The sequence below is a fragment of the Platalea leucorodia genome (assembly GCF_965183815.1).
Source record: "Platalea leucorodia genome assembly, chromosome: 2".
Taxonomy (NCBI): Eukaryota; Metazoa; Chordata; class Aves; order Pelecaniformes; family Threskiornithidae; genus Platalea; species Platalea leucorodia.
This window is the reverse complement of record NC_138824.1, coordinates 60745577-60768658: the sequence shown is the minus strand read 5'-3', so window position 1 is coordinate 60768658 and position 23082 is coordinate 60745577.

Genomic DNA, 23082 nt, shown 5'->3' with positions numbered 1-23082 from the left:
TTCAGCATGTACAGCATTTATCTAAAAAATAAAAAGAGTTGTCAGCCTTAATAAACTATCTCATGATCCCTTCCAATTTATTTCCACAATGCTGACTCTGTTTACTGCATTGAAAATCATTCCACATTAAAGGCCATACCAAGGGAAAAGTTAGCAAGGACTTTGGCACAATACAAATGACTAGCTCTGTAAAATATTTCTCAGGTCTTTTCCCCTGGTGGCAGACAAACTAAAATAAGAGGGAGGGAACAACTGGTTACTTTTTGAAATAAGAAAAGTAAATAAAGCTACCCTGTGCAATTATTATTGCACCCCAGCTTTTTTTTTTTTTTTTTCATTCTTAAACCTGTTTAAGGCACAAGTAATCCCAGATTAAGATGTAGAAACCTCAATCTTTTTATTTCATAGATGTTCACATGTATGAAGTAAACGTTAAGATTCAAAATTAAACACAGCCTGTCCCAGAAATTGCAAGTTCTGAAACCTGACTTATTTTTCTTTGGATTTCAGTGTTATAAATACATGGCATTAATTTGTCCTAGTTCAATCTCCTAAAAATTAGATATTAAAATCTAATCTAGACATTTCTATAATGGAGAAAACAAATAAAGATAAAGACTATTTCATCCAACAATAGACAATCAAAAATAATTCAGATGTCAAGCTTAGACATCTGAGTGTTACATGGCTAAAGCTGAGCAAAATACATTCAACCCAAGGTGACATCACAAGGCTAACGAGAGGATAAAATAGGTTGCACTTGAGAGTCATCAAATTTATGGTAATTCTGTGTACCAAAGAACTAAACCTATTAAAAACTCACTCCCTCTGTACAGACGTCGTTTTTAAAATCTGTATTTTGAAGGATATTTCAATGTCCCTGAAGTTCCCAAATGTACTCCACGGGCTGCAGAATTTACCTCCAACTTAGTATTTAGCAATTTCACATGTTTAAAATTTCATCAGGAATCTTGCCAAAACAGCCAGCTTTGGCAGTATTTGACTATAGAGGATTATAAGGAGCAAGGGTTTCCAAATATTCCTCAGGTATGAATTGTGCATCACCAAAAAAGTCGAGTCTTTAAACCTGTTCATTTGCTTTATTAGCTCAAGAGACTGTCTAAGATTAGATTAGGTAGAAGACTACCCATATAACATATTTAATTGTCTTTAAATGCAATTTTCCATCTGGAAATAAGAAGGTAATTTACTTCCTAGGCACCATCAAAATTTCTGTGGTCCGGCAGCAAAAGTTTCACAAAATTATCAGTGGTAAACACATTACAAGTCAAGAGCTATGGGGGTAGTACAAAGATACTCATCTCAAGGGGTGATTTGGCCCAGTTACAATCTAAATCGTCCTTTGGAGATTTTTATTTCTCTCTCTTCATCATAGTGGGAAACCAGGGCAGCCATCTTCCTAAAGAAAGACAAAGGTTAAGTGCCTAAAGATAGGCACGTAAATCCAGGCTCAGAAACTAGTTTTGAAATAAATGTTTTGATTATGAAATTATTCCTGAATAAATGAAGATAGCTATTGTTATGTGCAGAGAACTTTATAGTGTTTTCTCCTGTAAGGAGTAAGGGAAATATTAGCAAGATCAAAAAAACCTCCGTATCTATTAAACAAGAGACTCCAGAAGAGAGTGAAGAATCATTCTGTGTGCTGGATTAATTTTTTAAAAGCTAAACCAAGTTTGTTATGGTACTGAAAAAATTTATTGCACCATTAATTTATACAAAATAATAACTTACTCTACAAAAACTGCTTTCACAAAGAATTGTCACCATGAACTAACAATCAAGGGCAAATGAATGCATATATTCAGTATGCTCACTAAAATACTTCAAAATTGCATTAATATCTCCAAATAGTCTGTCCAGAATATTATTTTTCATTCTGACTAATCCATTAATTTTGCATCAGCTGTAAAACAGAGATTCTCTTTGTTACATTAAAACCGTTCTAAATATGACATCTCCTTAGAAGTCTTCCTGCGAAAAGGAATACAGTGAGTTTTAATGTACTCTTACAAATTGATTTGCACTTTGCTATATTAACAGATAATCAGACCAAATAAAAAAAAGGCAGTTTATGCCCACCTTAGTCTTGGCAATTTGGTTAAAAGCATAGAACTATAATTGTGTTTTTACAGCACTTTCCTTGAGTTGATTTGCTGAATTTTGAACTTTTATTCAAGTAAAATGCTACTTACATTTGGTACGAAATACTTTCCAGTGTTTCCTAGATATGTGAGACAACAATGTGCTTGGTGCCATGCAGCCCCTACATCTAACAGAGTTCCTTTAATGATTCTAATCAAATAATAATAACCAACAATCACCCCACCAGTAAGAATAAATAAGAAGCAAAATAAATAATGAATAAATAATAATGTAATAAAAAATATTAATGAAGAGGAATTACAATACATCATAGACTATCACAAATTCAGATGTGACCTAAATATTTTGACAGTTATCTTCTCACATTATGAAACATCAGAGTGCTGGTTCATAGGAAAGTGGGGTTATAACTTTATCATCCTGAGGGAGAAAATGCAGTCCAAAGTATCAAAACATTTATTCAAGCTTCCCCATATATATTCAGGTAGTCACGTCTGTGCTGGTGCATGTATACATGCATACCTCACTCATTTAAAAGAAATCTCTACCCCTTTGCATAAAGATGTTACTGCATGTGGGCTGGCACCATCCTGGTTCTTGCCTGGCATAAGAATTTTTTGTTTAACTTCTGCACATATGTATGAAAGTGTTATAATGCTCTTTAGCAGTAGAAAGTAAAACTTCCAAACTTATGACTCTGAGTCTTATAACTCTGTCTTCATAGCACGAGATGAATCATTTGCCCTCATGTATGGGTCTATAGGTTAGATGTCTAAACTGAGGATGGTCACTTCTTTTTAATTATTATTACTATCCTTTTTACTACTGGAGGAAAAAAGACACCTCTGGAGAACATTCATTCCCATCTGAAAACAGGTATCTAAGATGAGCAAAACCAACAGACTTCCACTGACTATAGAAGGAGTTTAAGTGACTGGCTTAGGTTTAATGACTAACTTTCAGACAGCTAAAACTGGATAAAGATAAATCCCACCTACCGAAAACTTGAGAAGGTCCACTGACACAAGCCTAAATAAACAGCTGAATTTTTCCAGATCAAAATGCTCTAAGTAGTCAATACGTAAGCTCTTAGTAACCAAAATTTTCTGAGGTGCCACAGGTAGCTGTACCCCCGAGTACACTTCGTACATTACCCCTGTAGTCAGAGGGAAAGTGTAGGTGCTATGGAAGGTCTCCAGAGGGTTATTCTGGACAGGAAACCATATGGAGACAGAATGACCCTCCGAAGGCCTGCAGAGCCCCAACACATCACCATGTCTGGAAGCATGTACTTCACTTCATGGAGGGCTTCATAAGGGACCCAAGGAAAAAGATTGTTAAATTAGGCAGGCTGCATCCTACCCCAACAGTGCTCCGTGGAAACAGTTAGTCTTCACTTTCTTGTATTCACCCTTGATTACGCTACTATGACATAAATATTGTTTTTATAGCTGAATTATCAACCCCTTAAAATCCCTGTTTCAATAATGGGATTGGTGACAGCACCTCAACTGTAATAGCATAACAGTGCCATTATAATTATCATTACAGGAACAGATCTTACATCGAGGCAGAGTGGTACACTCATTAATTTCCTTGCCTGATGCAGCCAGGATTCAGATACAGCTCTGAGTCTAAAGGTCAGAAGTCATATCAATCTGCTTCATAAATGTTGATTTTAGTGAGATGCAAAGTCATAAGGGGTGGCAGAGAAAAGCTTATATGTTTGTACAGTGACCCTGAAGCAACAAATTGAAAATGTTAATATCCATTTAGATTAACTTCCTATAACTCTTTCTTAGCATAATGGTGATAAAAAAAAATCTGAGGAAAATTCATACATTAACAGCTGATTAACAGATTTAGCAGTGGATTTGTTGTTACTGCATTTAGAAAATTTGCTTGTAGGACAGTACCATATGTACTAAAGCTTGCTATTACTTACAGAATTGATTGTGTTTTAATATCCTAACTTTAGATTGCAGTGTTGATATGCAAGGACCTGATTTTTTACCTTGTGAACTTTAATTTGCTGTTCCCTTCTTGCTTCAGGAATTTAGGTTCTCTGAAAGCTTGCACATTTAAGCAAACTGTGAGACAACTCATATAATTTGGACATCAATTAATTTTTAGTTTGCTGTGTGTCTTAAGCAATGATTACATGACATGACAATATATCCTTTTTTTTTCATAAGGTGGGAATGAATGAAGAGACAGCCGAACACCACCATGATATAACATTATATTGTTTGAATAAAGATATACATTGGAAAACTAGGGAACTTTAAACACTAGTAGTAAAGATGACAACCAAACTTCCCCATACAGCAATATACATTTTTTTCTTATCTTCTGTGTCTGTGCTTTGTCTAGAAGCCTAGAGTAACTGCAGTTAACTTTTGCTAGACCACCACTAACTGACTAGAGTTCACAAGCTTGATTAACCTGAATGATTGAGGATGAAATCCAGTTGAAAGCTGTAATCATTTATGTAGCCATTTGTTTATTTATGAAGGTTATTTTTCTTGGGAGGACGGGAAATACCTTTCATTAATTATTCTTGCTTTTCCTGTTCCAGTATGTTTACATCTTAACATGCATATATGGCAAGTTATAAAACTAATTCTAGCTGCTCTTTCAGTGTTTTCTGTCATCATCTCCTATGTGCTAACAAAGTTTTAAAGTTGAAATGCATATAAATCCACAATGACCATGCTGGGATGTTTCATTACTGGTTCAAGCTTATCTTTTGAAAGACAATGTTTGTTATATATAAAAGTTTCCTCAGAAAATAACCCAAAACACATAGTGTACACATATATGGGACTCAATCAACACAAAGCTTAACGGCTACTTGAATATTTTTTTTTTTTAATATAATGTATTACTAACAAACCAACTACTGCTTTCCTAAGTGAAGCAATGCAATACCCCTTTCCTGCCTCCACTTTTGACCCTGCTCTGTACAGTGAGCTCATTATGCACATTTCAAAAGCTGGAAACCCTTCAGGAGACCTTCTAGAGAGCAAAATGCTTTGCTCTGTTCCTCTAGGACAAAACATGGGTGAAATCATGGAAGGGTCACAAGGTGAGAGGTTGATTATTGCTGCCTGTCTTTCAGTGGAAGATAGATTAGAGGCAGCGTAGATAGTTTTGGCCGCTGACTTGAATGGATTTTGCAGTTAATCATCCCTGGCCTGTGAGCCAGCCCAGCCCAGCTGCTTGGATCAGCTCTTGGACAGGTAGCGGGGAGGCAATCAAGACACAGTGAAACATGAAATAATGATCATTACAGAAAATGAATGGGGGAAAGAGAGAATATCCCTCATATGTAAATCTGATAACATCATTACATGATTAATGTTGGGTAGTTTGCTCGTTTTGTTTTCTTTCAGTGATGTCAGCACTGGCAACTTAGAACCAAACAATAACAAATCAATCCTATTGTCCCTGAGTGTAATTAGGCACTAATATTTGGAAAAGACTGATATCGTGTTTTCTAGAAATAACACTATTCGCTGTCATATTTTCAATACCTATTGCAAAAATCTCAAGGACCTTAGAATGCAAAGACTGCATATGTCAAATTGTACCTGAAAAATTGAGTACACTGGAGATTAGAAAACAAAACTGCACCCCTTTTTTTTTTTTAACATGGGCAAAGCCATTTTTTCTTCTTTCAAGCTCTCCTTGCTCTCTGAAGTTAAAATGCTTTTAACTAAAAATTAACAATAAAAAGTCAATCACTATGTACCCATCACACAGGCATAAAACTTCTACCCACAACAGCAATGTTGAAGAGAAGAAACATTGTCATTAAGTAAGCATTAAGTAAGCATGTCCTTAAGTGTCAGGAGTGAAGTCTAGAAAATTAAATTACAGACAAGCTCAAACAGTAAGAACAGCCAGAATGAAGTGTCTCAGAACAATGGACAGGGACAATGGAGAGTCAAATCATTGTAATAATACCTATTCGTGCCATGAGGAAAACAAAATAGATTACATAATTCAGAAGTATTTCATAAGCAGAAAAAGTGTGGTGCTCTGGGTAAGAAAGAAAAAAAAAAAAACCAAACATCTACGCTTTGGAATGATTTGTAGTTGTAACTTCTGCTTCCAACATTAATGTAAAAATTCTAAAATTGGGTACCAAAGGTCAGCATGGTAGTGCTAGTTAATACACCGAAAAATAGAAAACTGACTTCCCCACATTAAATAACATCTCAGAAGAGAAAATTATGACTTACTACACGACTGTAATTGTTTTTTCTGGTTTTTTATTAAATTAAATGGGTTGCTGAGATTCCTTCAGTAACTTTAATAGTTCTTCAATGAAATGATGTGGAAATTAAAACATCACTTTCTCCAACATGAGCGAAAAATAGCAGATATGAAAGAATGATGGCAGTACATGCAGACAAACCATGTGTGTAGAAGTGAACTGTAAAGTGGCATTCAAATGCATTTTTTTAAAAAATCCATAATGTAGCCAGAAAGCACTTAATAAATTAACTACTTCCAAGCAAAAATTTCAACTAGATGTATTCCTACAGCAATAAACAGAATAATAATGGTCCCTTAGTTATCCAGTAATCTAATAAAATTTTAGATTTAACATTTCTGGTTTTAATGACTCCAATTTTAGACACCACTCTTGGCATGGAAAAGGTAAATTTTAGAGAAAAACTATTTTATCATACCAAACCTTCGTTATGATGACCCTTTACTTACATTAAAATATTCAAAAGCCAGGTAACACAGTCAGATTGCTGATCATGGTTTTAACTAGGTTCCATGAAGTTCATGTAAAGAAAAAATATTAAATTGTACATCTATTAAACCTTAAATAAATTCATGATACACATAGAGTTCTAGATCCTTATGTGTCTATTGCGATATGTACAGATGGAAATGTGTCAGGCCTCACATGTTAATAACTTTATAATACCCAACCTAACTATAATTACCTAACAAAAAATTATTTACCTTGCACTAATGGAAACTTTTTAAGATTTATTTTTCATACACACATTCTGCTGCTAATGCATGCGTACCTCATGGGAGAAAGATTAAAGAAAGATTTGAGGTTAGTAGTATCCTTTCTGTGCACGGGCACTCCAATTCTTTGTATTTGAAGGGAAAGACTTACAGGGGGTCACAGTAACTACACCCCAGTTTCCCACTGACCGCAGACATCAAACCATGCAAGGTTACAAGGCAGGGATGGATACTGGATTAGCTATATGATGTAAAAAAATCCAGTGTGCCTGAGAGAACTACTGTTACTCGGAGTAGCTTTTTCTCTTTTGACAAACACCCATATGTGCACATCCCAATTAGTACAGCATTTCATCTGGTGGTGTCATATCAGAATACCAGAAAAGCAAGCAAAGCACCACAGTGCTGAATGAAGCCCTGGGGGTGGACATTTCACAGAGCATTATGTGACCGTTGGAAATATGAACATGTCTGTACATTTGTTTCTTGCCTGCGATTACAGTGGGTGCTGTTCCGTCATGTATATAAAGACCAGTTTTAATAGCCTTCTGTCAGATAAACTTAAAAACATAGCCAAAGCACCAAAAAACCCTTTTGCTCTTTATCTCAGTTGTTAGGCAGCTGATACTCTTAGTGTATTGAGGGCCAGGCTTAGGCAACTTTCTTCATTGTTCTTCTGAATTGTTCCAGATCCATTCACTGAAGATGATAAAATGAAAGAAACTCAGTTTTGACAAGCTCTGTGGACCCTCTCCTAAGTGTGACAGAAGAGCAGCCTTTGGATTGGTTTGCTTCCGTTGGTGAGAAGGAATGTCTCCAAATGAGCACCTCCTGCATTCTTCAAACAGCAGTTTTCTAGGAAAGATGTAGAAACCTGCAGGCTCTCCCCCTCTCTTGGGTAGTTTCTCCTACAGCAGCTGACACAGTTTGCAGCTGGTGCTTTGCAGACCCCTTAATTTTCCTTGCCTTTTTGCCAAAGGCTGATCCCAGCTGGACTGCAAGGGTTGGGAGCCAGCCTGCAGGTTTAGTCTCACTGCAGTCATCATGCAGGTAAGCTTAAAAGCTGACACATATCAAAGCTAAACTAGTCCCCAGATATATTCTTTCCTTCATTAATTTTTTCTTTCTTTTTTTTCAAAACTCTCATTGTGCTACCATTGCTTTCAGAGAGTAATACAGAGAGTTCTCTTGTGACTAATTTTGGCCCTATAATATTTGCTCAATTACCACAAAGTGCCGCGTACGAGAGCGGAAAATGTGTCTGTATTTAAAGGCATTTAGTTAAAATCCTACCGAAGTTCTATTTTTCATTTAGAAATTCTATAAACTCTCCATCAATTATATTGCCGGTTCCACCTTTTTAAAGCAAGAAGTGAATAGGCAGAAGAAAGAAAGGTCCAAAAAAACTGACTTCTTGATCACATTTGGCAACCATATCTTCAGGTGTAATCTCCAGAAAATCCTCTTGCTATTGTCACTGCTATTTAAAGATAAATATGGGCTGTGGAGGAGATGTATTTCCTTCAAATTGAGATTCAGTTTCCATTAGTCACCTCTGACCCCCCAAGGACAGGACGGATATATACTATGAAACACTTAGGCCACTTCAGAAGTTTTAAAAAATATTTTCCACTAGTTTTCTTACAAGGCATTGTTGCATTTGGAACACAAAATATGGCAGACTAGTAACGCACAATTAATTCACCGTCAGAGGGAAGCTTACTACATAAGGACAACAGGATTTGGCTTGTTATGAACCAGACAGCTATAAAACATTTTTTGATGGCTTTGTGACTAAAAAAGTAGGAAACAGAAAGAAAACCCTGGAAATATTTTCTGTGATTAAAATAAATTATAAAAATAACTTGTCTTAAAATTTGGTGTTGTTGACTTTAAAAATAGTTTCTATTCTAGCTCAAGGCAAATTCTACAGACTGATTACAAAACCAATGAAAATAAGATGCTGACACAATGTCAACTTTAAAGTAATAATTGCACTGCTATAATAATCTGTTTAATTGTTGTTTATTGTAATTAAAATCTCATGGCACACCAGAGTTGCAATTTTCTTTTCCATGTCAGCAAGGTTTCCTTTTATAGAACAGTTTGCCCAGAGCAACCAGTGATGTTACTAGACAGACATTAATCAAAGGACCTTACAAAGCTACACCTGGTATCCTTGAGGCAAAATGTTTGCCAAAACACAAACACCACATAAATTGGAGTATGGTGGTTATGGGGGCATTGTTATGCTTGAAAGCAAAAATTTTACAATTCATTTTTAAGTACCTATTATGTGAAGGAATATTCATGAGCCAATATTATTCACTTAATGACCAAAATACCTCTCATTGAGAAGACTGACAGCTAATTATAATTAACAAGACCAATAATTTTCCCATATCCATTTTCCAGATGTTAATGTAAACTAGATTGACAACACAGATAGACATAACAAAGGAGTCTAAGAGAATTCATTTGCACCTGCTCAATACCAAAACATCACAGAGGTCAGCAGAAAATTCAGAGTTAATTTTAAGATTTTGATATGTTGAAATGACATCTGGCCTCGATGGAACATCGAGGGCAAACTCAATGAAAATTTATATCACCAAAGAAATCTGGATTAAAAAAAAAAAAAAACCCTAAAGATAATTAATATCACTTTTACATAGTGCATCAGTAATGCTGAAGCTTAATATGAAATAAACACTTGAGTCAAGTTAATCTGATGCTAAGATGATTGGGCAATTTATTACAGCTTAAGAAGGACATTGCCACCAGAACTGGAAATAAAGGTTTTAAAACTTGGGGTAATTATTTTCAATCAGAGCTGCTTTCAAGGTCAAATGTTTAATACTAGCCATTATTTTCTCTCTGCTAACTTTGGCAGGCGTTTCACATGTCTCATCCATAAATAATTAAAGAAGTAACTGCTGTATCAGCTTAACCTTTGATGAAAAACTTGAGTGTCCGAGGTAAAGATTTTATTCGGTTTTTAGTTTCCCCAAAAGACAGCAATATACAGTTTATCTGGCCTAACAAATACTGCCTACTGCTTTCTAATTCAACAATATAAACATTTCCTAATAAGCTTTCTTTGTGATTTATTTTTCCATTTGGACCATACTCAGCTACTTCAGCAAATTGAGACAAATAACAAAACCAAAAGCTCTCTGTAAATGCAACCTGCTAACACAAAAGAAATTAAATGGAATTTAAGCTGCTGGCAGGCAAGGATGAAATAGTATTTGATGTGTTTTTTATTCTACCAATATTGTAACTATTTAAAATGAAGCAATATTGGGAAGAGAGTGGAGGCTTGTTTTCAATTTGCTTGTTATACAAAGGTCTATATTTAGTAATGTCTTTATATTAGTCAGATATTTCTAACAAACTCTACACCATAGACCAGAATGTTGGCATGAAAGAAGACCAAAAATAAGTGAGGGAAACAAGTGGGTTATAACACATTGTGTTGTTAAATTCTCAAATGAGCATTACTTGCTGAGCTTCAGCATCTTGCACTAGAGTGTTGATGTCCTCTGTACGAATCATATTTGGCTTTTCAGATCACAAATTTAGTAAAGATTCTATATAACTAAGTACATTAATTCCAATTCAGTAAAAGTTGATGTACATGCTTAGCACTTTCTTTAAAGCAAAATAAGAGAAAAATAGAATTATATGCTTGTTCTAACACTAAGCAAACTTAAATCTTTTTCTTTTTTTTGTGAGTCTACTTGTATTCAAATAAATGTTCTTTGTGGGGGTACTTGTAATGTGGGGAGTTAACCAAGGAATCAGTAATTTACAAGTGCTTAAATATAAGTTGAAGTTGGTTTTTACACATCCAAACTTCAACACATAGAAGTTATAAATTGAAAGGAAGCCTTGGGAATAGTAAGAGAAGTCACCCTAAATTAGAAGAAGAAATCAAGCCCAATATTTAGATTCTTACATATACAATAATGCTTTAAAAAAAAGAAAGGAAAGAAAAAAGTAGGAATTCTCTTCAGCATCGGTGAAAATATACAGCATTTAAAGACAAAAGGACAAATTCTGCGAAACCAAATATCCACATCCCTTTAAAAAGAATTTTTGAAAATTTTGCACAGTAGTATTTTTACTGAGGCCATGAGTCAGCAAAACAAGTAAGCAATTGCCTAATTTAAGCACATGTACTCCTTATTGAAATGTAAGAAAATTACAGATAAATGCCTCTCCCAGGAGCCCTCAGCCTTAAAATTCTACTCATTCTGTTTGCTTTTGATTATTTTAAAACTACTTAGATTTTTTAAGTATGTTATTATACACATGAAAGTCGATGTCTGGTCAAAGTCTCTTTGTATTAACTTGAATCCTATGTTATTTTCCAATGTTTCTCAAGCTCACCATTTCTTGCTGAACTGCATTTAATGCATTTATGTGAGATTTGGCTACTCACGGAGCAACTATATCACTGCCTACAACAACAAAAAAGAAGACTGGAGAAGGCATATCTAATAAAAATTCCAACCTGCATAAACTTCTTGCTTAATTGCCTTCTGCTAAAAGTAAAGCAGAAAAGTTGTTAAAACTTTTCTCTTGGCTGTGGTCACAAATGAACAATGTTCACACTTACAGACATTCTAATGGATGTAATAGCTTCTGTACTGCACCATAGTAGTCAGTTATTATTAACTATGAAACCAATTACTGAGGATTGACTTTTGAAAACTAACTCTTGTACACAGTACTCTAAAAGTAAATGCCTACTGGTTCACATTATAGCAGCCATTGGGGAATATATGTTCGCATATCGCTGTCTAGATTTATAAAAAGAACCTCACATTAACATGATGTCTGTTGAGTAAATCTGTAGGATGCATTACAATTCCAGTCTTCAGGATAGGGTCAAATGCAGAACCTTATTTTCACATCTTTCCTCTCTGGGATGTGATAATTTAGAAAACAGATTTCTTTGCCCCAGGAAAAAAAATCATGCTCAGAGTTTTCCACAAGTCATTCCTTAAAAATGTTTTCTTAATTTAGAATGAAGTCCTCAAACTGAAAGAAGAATTTTGGTAACAATGTCTACAAGGATGTGGGCTCCCCAGAGAAATTGTTCCCACATGGAAGACCTGCAGTTTTTCTCCAAATCCCTTAGAATTGCACTGTAACCTGAAAGCCTGTAATACACTCAGCTTTCAAGACTGTCACAATGCAGAGGTAAAATATGCTAAAATGCTTAATGGAGTAACACTTTGTCTTGCTATTGGGGAATTGATAGTCATAGATGAGTTATGTCTTTGTTATCTTTTTTGGTACCATCAACAAATCATGGACTAGAAAACAGAAATTAGCCAGTATGAACAGACCTTATCTGTGTAGATCTTGAGTTTTGCTGATAAACCTCCGCATCTCAGTAGACTGAAAAGACAGAGAAAAAAGTCCTGTCATCAGCTCTATAGAGTACTTCTTCATTCTTCAGGCAAATTCAGTGCCTTGAAAAACAGCATCCCTAGAGGCCCTATCGTGATATATTTTTAATGTTCCATCAAAATAGAAACTATCTGCTTCAGCTTGTAGGTAAAGCAGTGCAAAGCCTCTTGGCTTTTCTTTGCTCACTAGTTTCCAGGCTTTGCTATTCTTCCAGCTTTGCTGGGAAACCACAAGCCACACAGCTGTAAACATCTGGATGCCAGGTAACACAAATTGCCACGTCCACATGAGAAACCTACATCTTTATCTACTGGGCTATGTGATTCCTTGGCCATAAATCTACTTAATAACTCCAGTATATGGTAGAGGGAGTTTGGACAGGAAGGCTGAACTCAGTGTTTTAACTTCTGAGTTAACATTAACTTCTAGAAAAAAAACTATCTGCAAATAGATAAACACTAGTTATAAGCCTGTTGTTAGTCCCACCCTACAATGGCACCTCTCCAGTTCCTCAGAAGGGAAATCATTTTGTCAATGCCTTCCAATTTCAAGCTTCTTTATTTTGCCTAATCCCAGATGTCATATCTTTCCAGTGCCATGGAAGAGCAGAATATTTTTACATCATATTTTAGCAGATGGAATCCATTCCAGCCAAATTTATCACTGCCAGATGGCTGACCCTTATTTACTGATGAAAAGTTAGACACAGAGATAAACTCTAGTCAGTTAAAATGTCCAAATTTTCTGCATGAAAATGGCAGGGTAGCTCTTCCCTCATCATTTCACCAGCACCAACAGATCATCAGCTTCCACCAGGTCAATCTCTAGCAATAAATCAACGGATATTCATGTGAGATTGTAACGTCTTCTGAATTCAATCACAAGATTAGCCAGCAAAGGATTTAGGCCTTTGATACTGCAGTTCATAAGCAATATAGTAAACTATCCTTCAATGGAACAAATCCTATAGTTGAAATTAATTGATTTTTCAGTGTTTGCAAGATAGAAGCCCCATGTACAATGGGACAAATGTGCAATGGAGGGTCAAAGGGTTTGCAAGTGCTGTAGATACAAGTAACATATTACATACATTATTTATTGGCTACTTTCTTAGTTGAAGAATAAGAATAAGCTCTGGAGCTAGAAAGCTTACATGACATGAATATTTAAGTATCCAGGTAAACATGAAGACCATCAGCATCTCACCAAAGGATTAAAAAAAAGCTAAGCTTGTCTGCTGAATTTATAGGCTTTGATTTCATGCTAGAGCAGTTCTATACCATGTTCTGTATTTAACAGTTTAGTAGCTGGGTTCTGCTTTTGAAAATGGTGTTAAATGGTGCATACAAAAAGATTTAGAGAAGTAGAAAGGAAAGATGCAATGAAGGGTAGACCCCAGGAAAGTAGGTAACCCTGAACTGATGATTCATGGATCTGAATTAGATAGCAAACATGAACTCCAACAAGAGATGTAAGTGATTCTGCAAACAATTTGTAAACTATGGTGTGTAAAGCAATGTTGCATTACAGTCCCTGCAATAGCTCGGACTGAAAAATAACAAACCAATGACAAAATAGTTGTAACACCAATACAAGCCTTATTACTCTCTCCATCTTTTGCCTGTAAAAGAATAGGATCTTCTTTTAAAATTCTCTTCCTATCTATGGACTATCATATACGTCCTTCCAGTAATTCGCCTATCACTTGTCCCATTTCACAGAAAGATGTTTCTCAGAATCTCATACAGTAGCTAAAGTATTTTTTAAAAAACTCAGGTTCTCTCCCCAACTAATGAGAGCAAATGCACATAGTGTAATTACTTGTTTGCTGTAATTTTTCATGCATGCATTTTAAATGACAACATAAATTTATCTTCCAAAATAAAACTAGAATCCAATGTTTCAATTCCCAGTTTGTCAAAATGTGTCTGTATATTAGAAAGGATTAAAATTTATAGGGGGCCTGAATCTTCATGCTTCCACAGTAATGCAGCTACTAACTAGCTGCCTGGGAGGTAAAAAGCTTCCTCTTTGGTCATGATATTTAATAGTTGTCCACTGCTGGTTTTCTTACACCTTTTTCTGGAACATCTGGCACATCTGGCACTGGACACTGACTGGGACAATGTGCTGGCCTAGTGGGACTGACGCAATGTGCAACTTCAGTATTACATGCGGCTTAAAGACAGAGTGTTTTCCTAAACCACATGGTATGCAGATAGCACAAAGGAAAACAGCACTGTGAGCATTTCGTGAGAATTTTACACCTTTTTCAGAAGAGTGCAATAACAACCCCTGTCAGAAAAAGAATATATATTAGGATCAAACATCTGATCTATTAAGATCATTTCTACCTTCAAATTACAAGATCCGAAAAAACATGCAGAGTTATATATGAAATATATACGAGAAATATATATATATTTCATCTTTTTTGAAATATGTATATAGATTTCATCTTCATTGGCAAACAATGAACCAAATATTACACAAAATGGACAACAAATTAAACAGAGCACAAATTAAAAGACCTTCTTTGTTTCCAGCATCTTTAACATTTAGCCACTAGTTTAAAACATCTCTCTCTTTGTTTTCTTTAGCTGCATTTTAGCCATTCTTTCTTCTGCAAAATGCTAGATATGGGAAATCTACAGTAAAGGAGTATATGGAGTAAAGACAGCCATAACTCCATATAAAGACATGTTTTAGGCAATATATGACAGAAGAAACTCGAAGGGTCACTGATTATGGAAAATATATTTTCTTTTTTCATCTCTCCTGCAAAGATGAGATTCCAAGAGCGTTAGAGGGAACAGTGTACCCTAATCGCTCCTGTCTGTGTTTCCCATGTTCCTTTCTCTGGTTTGTCTGCTTCTAGTTCCTTTAAATACCACACAAATAAAATTTTACATTGGATTATAGGCACACATGCTTCAAATTTAGGATGTGTACAGGCAAAAGGTTAAGGTGATACCTTCAGATCTATTGATAAAGATATATATGCAGTCAGACATGTAGACCACTGTAGAATTACAGATATTTCCCTCTTCCTGCAGACATTCCCAGACCCAATGCATAAAATTTACATGCACATACTTTTTGCGTATAGCAGCCCAGGAGGGAAGTTAGCACTACTTCATTGTAGTCTTAATTCAAGCTTTCATTTCATTTGTTTCTCCCCTGTTTACCCTCAAACAGGAAGCAAGCTCTGAACCTTCAGCACCATGAACAGACTTCCATGATTTAATGTGCAGTATCAACTCAATTCCTTGGGAAATTTCCAGGAAAAGGGTGCATCAAATAGGCCAGGATATTTGAGCAAGGTGGCTAGCACATGGAGCTTATTCTTGCTTCCTCTAGATCTGTGGTCACAGGTGGTACCTTGGATATTAGCTTCAGACTGCAGCAAATAAAGAAAATAATGCCTTTCGTAAAAGCTGCAAAAATCTCTTATAATGAATAGTATGAGGTTACCTACATATAACATGTCTCTGTATTACATCTATGCCATAATAGATCTTGCCCTATTAAATTATTCAAGGTTAAATATGAAAGATAGATAGTCTCTATATCTAATTGATATCAAGCTACTTAAACTGGACTGTTCAAGAAACATTTTAAGAATCATGGAAATGCAGCTATGAATTGATCATTAATAAGAAACTCTACCTTCCACAAATACTCGATTTAATTTCCTCAAGCATAGCTGTTTTGGCAAAGAACACAGCAGTTCCTAGTATGGTGACATAAAGCACATGTGATCAGACACATTGCTTTAAAATTCTGAATGAACGTGCTCAAGATTTTTCTTGTTCGCTTTCCCTTGACTTTAGCAAGTAAAATTAATTCAGCCGCATGCTGAAATGTAAAAAATACTAGAATACTAACGTACTGGAAGAATGCTAGCACAGAAGCCTTTCTTTATGTGTCTGATGTTGCATCACCAGTGGGTATTTCTTATCTCAGTTAGGCACACAAAAAGGTTGTATCTGCCCCATAACTATCCATATCTGCTTAACTGGAAATTCTTCAAGTGAGATAATAAAGAAATGCAGAATCAAAGCATTCACCTGTGCTAAAGACAACACTTTAATAATCAAAGAGAAATATTTCAAACCTTTCTTTAAAACTAAAATGGATGTCTAGGACAGGATTAGACATGATAAAATAAACCATTTTCATTTCATTTCTAGGCAGAGCTACACAGAGCTAAGACATTCAGTATTATTCAAAATGAAATGACATGTAGTATTCTCCTTTACTTGATGTCTATGAAGCACCAAATTATAAAATTTAAGTAATAACAATAAATCTTTTTTTTTTTCCAATGGTATCTGTAACTGTACCAAGAAATTCAACCCCCAACTTTAGCTCAAATAATTTAGACTTTCAGTAATGAAATGACTGCTACACACAACAACTAATAGCAGCTAGTTCAAACATCAGCCTTAGGGTAACTTATTTCTTTAAAAAGTAGTTTAAGCCAAAATTTCAATTTCATTGCTTATTTTATCAGATAGCTTTTTACTATAACACTTCAATGCTCTGTGGAATACATTTACACAGTAAAGGATTTCTAGATCAAGCCTATGTTTAACACTCACACTTTTCAAGATGCATATTTATCAAAATAAATGTTGCAATAGAATCCATTTACAAACTTTAGTAAACAATTCACTCTGGAGGGAAGGAAAGTACATGCAAGACCACATTCTTAAAATGAAGTCTGCAAGGCCAGTAAGAATGATTTCAAATTGATTATGAAATGAGATTCTGAAAATTGTAAATTGGCTTCACCCATTATTTTTATGTGCAGTAGTAAAGTGTGAGCCAGTGCTATATAGGCAATTAATACAGCAGCACTGACTTGCAAGAATTTCTTCGTGCAAGCAGGTCTACACATTTTTCTTTAGTACTTAACCCACACTTTTCCACAGATTCATTTTCTCCTTCTTATTGAGGAATTTCAGTTTGCACAATTTATTCTTCCAGCAAAATAAAAAAATACTTTCTTTACAGAGTAGAAGGAGCTCTACAGTTCCTCTTTCTCCCTTTAAATTACTCTTTGGCTACATCTTCATTAACCAGAGCGTCACAGTAGGAATTGATCTGTAGAGCAAAATATTTAGTTCTGAGAACCAGTGGTCACATCTTGTGTGTTTTGAGGGCCTTTATTCCAACAGGCTCTGCTCTGGACCTGTTGACTGACAACCACTAGCATTTGGGGTGCATTAGGAGAGATCCTTGAGACCATCTTTTGATCTAGCTTCATGCAGAAAATATTCACATAACATGCTCCAAAACTGGTTTATCATGTGAAAGAGAGCACAGATTGTGGGAATGACTGGGGAATCCACTTGAGAAGCAGACTAGATTGATCTAAACTAAAATGCTAATACAAGAGTACCCTATAACCACTTTATCCTCATTCATAAAATAAGCCTCTCTTAAGGGTCTATCAGAGCTTCCTCACTTTGTGGGTGTAGCTAGTTCTCTTGACACTGGAAGGAAACGGTACAATCAAGTCATTACAGTTGCCATGACTTCACTCATCTACACACAATTTCACTTTAACATCTTAAGGTATGGGATACAGTAATGATAAGTCTAACTGAACTATGGAACTGCTTTTCTAGCTCTCTGGAATCCTAAAGTTTCCGAGAAAATAAGAGGTGAATAAAAAGCCTTTAATAATCTTTAATGAGGCATTTGTGATTTACGATTCTGATTGCATTTGGTCTTCTCCTTCTGAGTTACCTATTTCAATGTACTTTCTTCTCAAGTTCCCTCTCCTAAAGATGCTAGAGTAACTCCTCATTTCATGATGTTCATCTCACTAGAGTATACAATGTTCCCCACATCCTTCCTCCACTCCTCCATGACATGTCCATCATAGTCCACTCTGTTTTAGGTGATGAGCTCCCTGCTTTCTTAACAGGAGGACCTCTTCTCTATCAGCATCAAGCATTTGTTCTTCCTGCAAACTACACTACCCTGAATGGATGTTTCTCAAAGCTGAGATCAAGAGCAGTAGAGCAGCATGCTGTAGTGACTCATCATTTCCAGCTATGTAGTTCTTCAGGGAAAAACATTAGAACTACACCATTTCTATCAGATTTTGGACTTGTTCAATTTCAATGAAAATGTCACGTTTGCTATAGGGTACTACAGACCTATTAAAAATGCATACAGAAGAGAGAATTCACTATTAAAATCTACACAATTTTAAAGACATTTCTACAGATACCGATTATATTTCTATTGAATTTTATAGGTTAAATCCTTATTATGAAATCCCACTGTGGCCTTTGTGTTCTAGGCAATAAGGCATAACACACAGCATGTTTAAGTTTTGTGTTTATTGGCTTGAGAGAAACAGAACTGCTTATAGAAATCTTTAACATGGCTACTGCATCTTTCTTCCTACTGTCCCAAAGGGCTGCTAAATTATGGTGCACTGAAAAAAAAAGCTTGACATGCATAAATTTTCTAGCCATTCGCCATCCTCTGTTTCTCAGTGTTCTTCTGGGCTGGTCAATTTTGCCCAGTCATTGCCAGTCATTGGCTTTTGCCCCTGGCTGCTAAGCTGCCACTGCTTTGGGCATCCATGTCTACTGAGGTGTTGTGCTTTTAAATCACACTAAAAATTTTAACAGTAAGTCTTCAGCACACATGGGAACAATACTGTTGGGTGCGTTAGAGACCCTACAGAATCTTTAAAGCACAACAATGCAAAACTGTAATCTCCTTCTCCCCTTAACAGTGGCAACATTGGACTATCTATATTGTTACAATATGTATCACAATGCTGAATATCTGCTTAGATTCATTATTTTAGCATCTCTCTGATGGTATTTCAAAAGAGAAAAACCACACTGCTTTCTTGTTAAAAGTCAAAGCCATATCTGCCAACAGCAGAAAAACTTTATCTGAATGATTTTGTCACATAATCTCTTCTAAGAAGGAGAAAGGATGCAAACAGGTAAAAATAAGGATATTTTCTGTCAAGAGCATAAACACTGATTCACATTTCCAAAAGTAACATGTGGTTGAGAAAAAAAGCATATAAATCTTGAAAAAAATAAGACCATATACAAAAAATAAATACTTCAGCACATTTTAGATCCTGTGCGTGATAAAGCTGTTTTCGTAGACAAAGTGTGAAATTCTTGTCATGGTTCTTAGTCTAAATAATTTCAGTAGGTCATCATTCAGCATGTAGCCTGCAGCAGAGCTCTTACTGAAGTGCTTACCATGTTCTACTACACAGAAAATGTTTCCTCCTGTCCAGCATTTTCCCCTGATGAAGCAAAAGATTAATAGGATTAGATGCCTTTCCTTGGATCAGTTTGACAGTTGTTCAATCTCTTTGTGGCTTGTGAATATTTCACTGTTTTCCAAACATTTCTCCTTTCATTATCCCACCTTTGATAGGCTTTGTGTCTCCCAGTGTCCCTCCCCCTTCTTTGCCCCTTTAAAGAATGACATTGCTTTGAAAGCACCTATGTCTCACATTGGCTTCTGCTTGAGGGCAAAAGATTAAATACCTACCCAACTGACAACTCCCTCTCTGTAAAAACATATTTTAACAGAGTTCTCCCGCACATACACCATTTTTGCATGTTCCTGTTTTCCTCCTACATCATTTCCATTTCCTGGTTAATGCATGTATGCTTGTAACAATTCATTTTCATAATGGCATGCTAGGGCACCAGCAATTAAAGGGAAAATGCAACACCACATTCACTTACAGAAGACACAACAATTTTATTGAGCACAAAAAGACTTCCTTATTAAGACTACCAAATGTACAGAACAGGCACAAATTTCTCTGGACTGTGCCCCTGGAGACTGAAGATATGGGAGCCAGCTCTTGCCCATCAGTCTCACAGATGTGTGAGAACAACCCCCTAGCTTGGCTAATATTCTCTTTTCCTGGAAGAAAAGGCAGAGATAATGCCTATGTACACGGACATGTGTCGAGTGTCCCTAACTTCTAACCTGGAATAGACTCTCTGAGAAATAATTGAAGCAAAATCAGCAGGCATGGACTCCAGACTTAATCACGGATGTACTGTGCATAGACTTGCCAGACCCGTCTGGACACAGACAACCATTAATCCTGGTTCCTCTTGATACGTAGCCTGCACCACGTATATACAGTGTGTATCCTGCAGTCTGGGCAACCAGAACCTTCACCAGACCAGTCTGCGCTCTTTTGATGACATCTAATCTAAATTCCAAAATGTCCGTATGGAGCCCAGACTTCTGGCAAGACTAACTATGTAACCTTGCCAGCATTTAACTGTGGTTCATACTCTCATTTCCACCCATGCACAATGACAGGGTGATTTTAGGCATTTACATTACCCAGATTTTGTACAGGTCTTGATTCAGATGAAAGGTGCTGTGCCACGCAGTGCTTCACACAGTGAGAGTACTGTACAAATAACAATTAAAAATATGTTCTTATTTCTTTGGCCATGCTGTTGTCTATCTGAATTGGGTTTACTTAGGAGAGCTAATTGCTTTTATGCATGGGAGCACATACATACACATTTATAAAATGTAAGTAATTAAAAATGTCTTCTCTCTCTTTGTCCTTTCTCCCAACATACTGTGTGCTTCTGTGTGATCAGTGGTATAAATTAAAGTGTTTCTCTGTGTGTCAATTCTCTGCTATTGTACCTGAATCATAATGCTGTTCTGACCTTGTGTCTTGTCTCTATTGTACCAGTAGAGAGATGTTGTGGGCAAGTCCCAGAGCAAGGAAGTCTAGGATCTTTCTGGAGATAGCCCCCTTCTTGTCATGCTCAAATACTGGAATGCAAGAAGAGCAGAGATCTGCACAAACTCTAGGTGGCCTCCCCAGCTACAGACCAAAGTCCAGTTTCACACAGGCACCCTGACCTTTGGTTCCAATTCAAAATGAAATTAAAAAGTTGTAAAATTCTCAGTGAAAAGAGAGTTGAGGCTTAATTCCAGGGTCATCGGCTGGGAAGGCCATCCAGCAGCTGGGGAGACTCACAAATCCCAGCCCTGTACTGGCCACCCACCATGCTGGTCAGGCAGGGCAGAAGCTGGGATCTCTGCTTTCCAGGAAAGCTACAATCTCCCAGCCCAGGGTTTTGTAGCAGCAAATATTTTCAATGATGATTCAGCACTTTTAAACCACCAGATGGTCTTGGGTCATCCTCAAACCAAAATCCTCTTCTTGGTTAGACTATATGTAAGTCTGACCACTCAGTCCACATGCCATGAGTAGGCTGTTCGCAACAAGAAGAGGAGAAGAAACCTGCAGCCTATTTCCCGGTACAAATACTTCAGTGAGAGATCACCTAAAACTTCTCAAACCTTGTCTCTCTGTATTTCAAGTAACAGAGTGCAGCCCACGATGGGCAGTTTCCCTGTGTATTCCTGCTGGCACCCGGACAGTTTAACCAACTCTTATGCACATCATAACCCCAGTAAGTTTAGTTTCTGTAGTAAGATTCACATCCATAGGATTGTTTCAGAGCCTAATTCCTGTTTGAATGATTTATTTCAGTAGGTGCCTTAGGTGTCTATATTAGAGCTAGGGACCAAGAGGTCTTTGTGAATTTGTTGTTAAATATTTTCTTTTTCAGCAGAGATATATATGGCTGAATCTGATTGTAGTCGGTGAGGTAAGAAACCACTGTATTCTCCTACTTGCACATTGTGAGAAGGCATAATCTACTGCCAGTCATCAATGGTATGAAAAAAGCAGCTTTTACAAATGAGACTGTTGGTCACATATGCAGAACCTTTTCTGCTACTTGGCTAGGCAGGAATAGCCAGTCTTTAGCTTAGTTCCTTTATCTTCATTTGCACAAATAGCAGCCATTAACCAAGGAGTGAATTCAATCAGCTTGTCTCCAATGGGAGATAAAGTTGAAACCATCTGCTAGTTCTTAAAAGCAATGAGGCAAATTTTATTACAGACTGATTTGGTTACTGTTGCCCTTGTTTCAGCTCACACATTGAAGGCTTTCTCTTCTGAGAAGTCTTGCCTAAGGTCCAAAATGATACTGGTATGTCCAATGCACTGTTTTAAATATCTGAAAAAAAACCATGGAACTACTGGAAGTTGCTGTTCAAAAGTGGTATACCAGTATTTCGGGTCAGGATTAACATATATGGATAGAGTCCCCAGAAGAGTCTTACAATGTATTCATTTTTTTTAGGACTTTTTTTTCCCTGTTCTTGGCCCATCTTGTTTGTATGCCAATTTTCCTGAAATATAAAAAAGTTTTTAAAATTAAAAATTAACATGAAAATTGTATATGATCTTGTAGGCTGGATTCTATTACAAAAACCACAGCATAGCCAATGTTATGTATAACAGTATTTAGACATCTTCACCATAGCTAACTATATTTTAAATAAACCCACATGTTAAGGCTAACTCAAACCTCCCAGATACTGATACCAGCATAAGTATGAACATCCTTGTTAACTCTGAATTTTTAAATAGTCCAAAGAGGTCTGGACTTCCTTATTCCAACAGTAAAT